This window comes from Electrona antarctica (genome assembly GCF_951216825.1).
Source record: "Electrona antarctica genome assembly, chromosome: 6".
NCBI lineage: Eukaryota > Metazoa > Chordata > Actinopteri > Myctophiformes > Myctophidae > Electrona > Electrona antarctica.
Window position 1 is genome coordinate 49,324,156 of NC_136811.1, and position 6,000 is coordinate 49,330,155.

Genomic DNA, 6,000 nt, shown 5'->3' on the forward strand with positions numbered 1-6,000 from the left:
ACGAGGGCCTATAAATGTTTAAACGTGTGACAATTCCAGACTAAAAATACAGACTATACAGTGTGCACAAGAAACTTGAAGCCGGTACATCAAACGTGGGATATTCTGGGTGCTTGGCGGGCTTTAACCTCTCTGCCCCCGACAAGGAGGAGCAGACACAAAGCAGATCTGAACAGAATCAGACACATAAGCTTTACTATATGCCTAATGGTCCAGAGAGAAAGACGTGTGCACTGACAACCCTGCAGCCAGGCACACTCACACACTCCCCTCATGCACAGGGTTTCTCTTTTTCTCTCTTGCATACCAACCACACAGCAAGCACACACACACACACACACACACACAATGGGAGGCTATTTATACCAGGTTGGAGCTGTCACCTCCCCAGCTGGCTGCAGCCCCCAGTGCGTCCCCCCGCTGCTGTAGCTGTAGCCTGGGTGGGTCGACCCCAGACAACCGGCTCTCTCCTTACGCCCAACCAGACAGCTCCGGTTGCCAGATGCTGTATCACAGTTCATGGGAGAGGGGGAGGGGAGAGGGGGGGGGGTTGTGCTAATGAGACGCTTCCTCGTTATTGCATGCCTCGTAAATTATGCAAGGCGGAGGCAGGTTTAATTGGCAGCTCTACCTTGAGACTGGGGGGGCATTGTCACCAAGTGGAAAAGTCACACTGCCCTCACCGGACTCACCGGGGAGAGTAAGTGGCTACGTCGTGGAGGCCATGAGGGGACAGAGTGACCACCAGACAGATTCAACCGGAAGATAAGACAAAAGCACCCCATGGGAAATAACCTTTCCATAAGAGCTGGGAGACTGAGGATGCAGCCAAGTGGGACTTTTGGCCTGTAAAGTAACAGCTGTGTGGGTATATCATAATGACATTTGACAGTATTAGGACCTAACCTTTCTATTTGGATTGCCTTCCGACATGCAGGCATACATACATATACAGTACAATATGTGGTAAAACAACAGAAAGGGAGCGCAATATGATGAGATATTGGGTTCCAAACATTCTCAACGATTTGACGTTAGATGGAACAGAATGGTGTCACAGTGCCCTGCTCCCTTCTATCAGCTCCGCACACATGACTTCCAATTTGATTTCTTGCCGTAACTGTCAGGCATGTTTGATTTGATCTCATCACTAACAAACACACTCACACACCAATGAACCAATGGCATCATTCTGCAATGCAGCAAACACAGATAGAATCACGGTATTGAGGCAAAATAAGCCCAAACAATGTCTGCACTTCAGGACAATGATGCTCACTGGGGATTCATAGCCAGCATCCAATGTTTGTATGATGGCAATATGTTATTTTTCCCTTTTCCTTTCTATTTTTATTGAGTTGATCTGAAAACTCCATAGATGCAAATGTAATAGTGGACAAATTAGTATTTATGGGGCGGCAAACATCCGAAAAATGTTGCTGTTGGTTTGAGTCAACAGAGCCACCTTGGTAGTGATGCATTTCATCTGTTGGTTTGAGTCAACAGAGCCACCTTGGTAGTGATGCATTTCATCTGTTGGTTTGAGTCAACAGAGCCACCTTGGTAGTTCTGCATTTCATCTGTTGGTTTGAGTCAACAGAGCCACCTTGGTAGTGATGCATTTCATCTGTTGGTTTGAGTCAACAGAGCCACCTTGGTAGTTCTGCATTTCATCTGTTGGTTTGAGTCAACAGAGCCACCTTGGTAGTGATGCATTTCATCTGTTGGTTTGAGTCAACAGAGCCACCTTGGTAGTGATGCATTTCATCTGTTGGTTTGAGTCAACAGAGCCACCTTGGTAGTTCTGCATTTCATCTGTTGGTTTGAGTCAACAGAGCCACCTTGGTAGTTCTGCATTTCATCTGTTGGTTTGAGTCAACAGAGCCACCTTGGTAGTGATGCATTTCATCTGTTGGTTTGAGTCAACAGAGCCACCTTGGTAGTGATGCATTTCATCTGTTGGTTTGAGTCAACAGAGCCACCTTGGTACTTATGCATTTCATCTGTTGGTTTGAGTCAACAGAGCCACCTTGGTAGTTCTGCATTTCATCTGTTGGTTTGAGTCAACAGAGCCACCTTGGTAGTGATGCATTTCATCTGTTGGTTTGAGTCAACAGAGCCACCTTGGTACTTATGCATTTCATCTGTTGGTTTGAGTCAACAGAGCCACCTTGGTACTTATGCATTTCATCTGTTGGTTTGAGTCAACAGAGCCACCTTGGTACTTATGCATTTCATCTGTTGGTTTGAGTCAACAGAGCCACCTTGGTACTTATGCATTTCATCTGTTGGTTTGAGTCAACAGAGCCACCTTGGTACTTATGCATTTCATCTGTTGGTTTGAGTCAACAGAGCCACCTTGGTACTTATGTATTTAATCTGTTGGTTTGAGTCAACAGAGCCACCTTGGTACTTATGCATTTCATCTGTTGGTTTGAGTCAACAGAGCCACCTTGGTACTTATGCATTTCATCTGTTGGTTTGAGTCAACAGAGCCACCTTGGTAGTTGTGCATTTCATCTCGTCAGCCCAGTCCCGATTCCAGCCAACCTCTCTGCTTTCAGAAAGAACCTAGTGGTTCTCAAAATCAGGTTAGTCATTTTTACTGACTGATATCCGGGCATGTATCTCAAAATGTCACACAGGCACCTTATGGGTGAAGTAAACGCACCGCTCTAAGCTGTCTTTCTTTTTTTTAGGACTTGTTTCGACCACAAAAGATATTAATGTATGTATAATCTACATGTATCTAATCATTTTGCGACCGCTCGCCCACTGTCTATTTTGCTCGGTCGCTGTCTGTCAGTCCGAGTACTTCCTTAGAATGCATGTTGGGACGGCTTCCGGGTCACCAGTGAAATGCATGTTGGGATGGACACAGATTAATACTGGGACACACTTATCCACGTAACTCGAGTTGTTTCGCCCGCTGTCTATTTACAGCGGGCGAGCGATGGCTAAATTATTAGATAGATTACCCACACGGAACATCATTTGCTGTTCATATATTCAGAACGGGTAAGGACTAGTATTGATAATTGTGTGATGCGGAGGGGAATAGGAGGAAGAGGATGCAGGAACTCTTCACCAGATGATGAGTCCTACAAGAACACCAACCACAGCCGGTACAGGACACAGTTCATGGAAACTGTCTCCTGCTCAGAACATCTGTCCACTACTGTTCTGTTCTGTTCATGTGTTACTTTTTAACCCATTTTGGGCGGGAACCCCTTTTGGTGTTAGCATTAAGTTATGCTTTAGCTATTGAAAAATAGCAGATCTACAAGCTCGTAGCGAGCCACTCGAGCTTGTAGGTCTGCTATTTTTGAAAAATCGAAGAACCACTGACATAGAAACATAGCTTTTTCAGAAAACAGTCATTTTCAAACAGACATTTTTAGAATCTGATCTCAGGTCAAAATGGGTTAAAGGTATTTATTTATTTATTTCAAATACAAATCTAACCAAAACTAAGTCAACAAGGCCATTTTTCTTTTGTATTATTTTTAGTATATATATTTGGAGGATAATGTATGAGAGTCTGCTACAGTATGTCTTGCTTTGTCTTGTTTCCACCGAAGTGCCCCTATTAATACCTCATTGAATGACACCCCACCCCTCCCCCGTTATTCTATTCTATTTTAGTTTTGTTTTTCATTTGAATTAAATATTTGATTATTCTATTTACTTACCTACGTATTTAATACAATCTTTTATAAACTCCTAAGAAAGCATGGCTTGTTATCTCATGGACATTGATCATAATACTGTCAGTATGCTGCTATTCATTGCTATTAGTTAAACTGACACAGTCTTTCATCTAGCATATTGTCTAATAAACAATACTAAAAAACATTACTTCAAACTGTACAAATAGTGTGCTTGATGTGCACAATGTGTACAAATGTTTGATTTAAGTGAACTCAGAATGCCATTTGGCTATTGATTTTTATTATTGTTCTTAGTCAAACTTTAATTTTAGAAAAGTAATCTGCCAATCAAAATGGTCTATTATTTTGTATAAATGCATTAAAATTGATGTTATAAGCAGTTTGTTTGTTTTACTTGTTTTCGTAGAGGGCTACATTGTCATATAATAGTGCATATAGTGCTTATATACTTTCCCATTTGTTTATCCTGTTTAATAACTTCTGCAATCCAGGTCATTGATCATAATACTGATAGAACTGCGATACCTTTTGGGCAATATCACCCCGATCATTATGAAAGGCATTTGACATTTTGTGAGACTTCATGTTTTATGGTTTTAAGTATATATACCTGGACATTGACTGGACAGTGTGATTTATCATTCCTGTCCCGTCCCTGTACTCCACTGCGCTAGAAATAGCAACATATGCCATGAAGTTTTAATGTCAAAATCAATTGTACTCGTAGACAACACGATATATCTGATACGTTCAAAGGCCTTTCAGACAGAGAGCTTTCAAGGGCAGCGTGTGATGGAAGGTCAAGGAGTCCTTCTGAGGTGTGAATAAAACATTTGGCTACATGGGATCTGGCAAAAGGCATATAGAGCAAAACCCCTGACCTCTCTCAGATGGCAGATGTCCGCTCTGCCTTGCACCGTACTCGCTCTCATTAAGAGGGACATAACATTGCAAAGTATTGATAGCCGCCTATAACATATCGACGCACTGCTAGGGGGACCATGGCTGATTTGACTGCATGCAGCCTGCTCATGTCTCTAGGTGCTCTGTAGATCAATGCTTCAGCGGAGATCGCAGGCGACCCTAGACAATAGCATGGTTTTCTAGTCCAACACATGACGGAAATCCCCAGTCGTCTCAGGTCTAAATGAGTCCCTGATTAGATGGGTGGAATGAGCGCCAGCAGTCCTCGGGGGGGGGTATATACGCAGAAACGGAGCTGAGCAGGAAGCAATGCTTTGGCTTATTATCTATACCTGCAACATACTGAGCACATTGGTTTCCAAACAAAGCCCATCTCTTCCTCCATTTCAAGCAGTACCGCCAACGCCAGACTCCGGCACCAGCCAACCTTAACAGGATTGGCTGGAGTGTGAAATTAGCTGGACTCTCAGGTGCAGACTGGCCCACCTGCATTTCCTTTTGCAATGTCTTTGACCACACTGTATGTTTTCATTTTAAAACACAATTTAATACCGAAACGACCTCTGGTTCTCCGTCGTCCACACACAGGAATCTCTGTGTATACCGTAATGCACGCCTGGAAACCACATGGTGAATGGACATTAGACCATTTTGGCCATTTTTGTCAACAACATCCATGAAACGGTACTTGCAGTCATGCAACACTAATAAAGGTATGCATCCCCATTCACTTGAGATATAGTCTATGGATTCCTCTAAACATACCATAAACAGACCATCTGCTGGTTCCCAAACACTTGGTCGGGACCCATTTGTGTGTTTTGCTTCCTACATTTTGTTTTTCCTATATACAGGTTTAATAGTTCAATGTTTGTTCCATTGACGATGAAGGGAGAATTTACGTCATCTTGTCCCTAACACAAACATTAAATGCCATTAACAATAAAGAGAAGTTAATGTTTGTTTTGTCAACGTTTGTTTTACATCACCATTAAATCACCTAATCATAGCAACATGAGTTAGACTTTAATATATTAGCACCCCTCACTTCACACAGGTGTGATTTTTAATTATAATTTTGAAACGTAAAAAAATACCCCCAAAAAGTTTTGCCAGTAATTTCATGGAGAAATAAAAGAAAATCCAAGAAATTGCATAAATTAGAAACCAAAATGTTTAAGAAGTAGTGAAAATAGCCAATCTAAAAGCTTCTAGAAATGCTATTTTCACTTTTGGGTCCCGGGAAAACATCTAATTTCTATTCACGGGCTGAAACGTTTTGGAACCACTGTACTATATTATGTAGAATCCATTGATCATTTCATGTTCTCTTTGACATGCTCATTTAGATGTCTCTCTCCCTGCTTTACAGACGGTACTAGGCTCAAAGCTGCAAAGATGTATC

At 42.1% G+C, this 6,000-nt stretch overlaps 1 protein-coding gene across 1 annotated transcript in view; it reads right to left on the minus strand.

Annotated features, from left to right (window-relative positions):
* The window catches only part of LOC306925120 (activating signal cointegrator 1 complex subunit 3-like), a 250,456-nt gene that overhangs the window by 217,755 nt on the left and 26,701 nt on the right, over positions 1-6,000 (minus strand). The window lies entirely within an intron of this gene.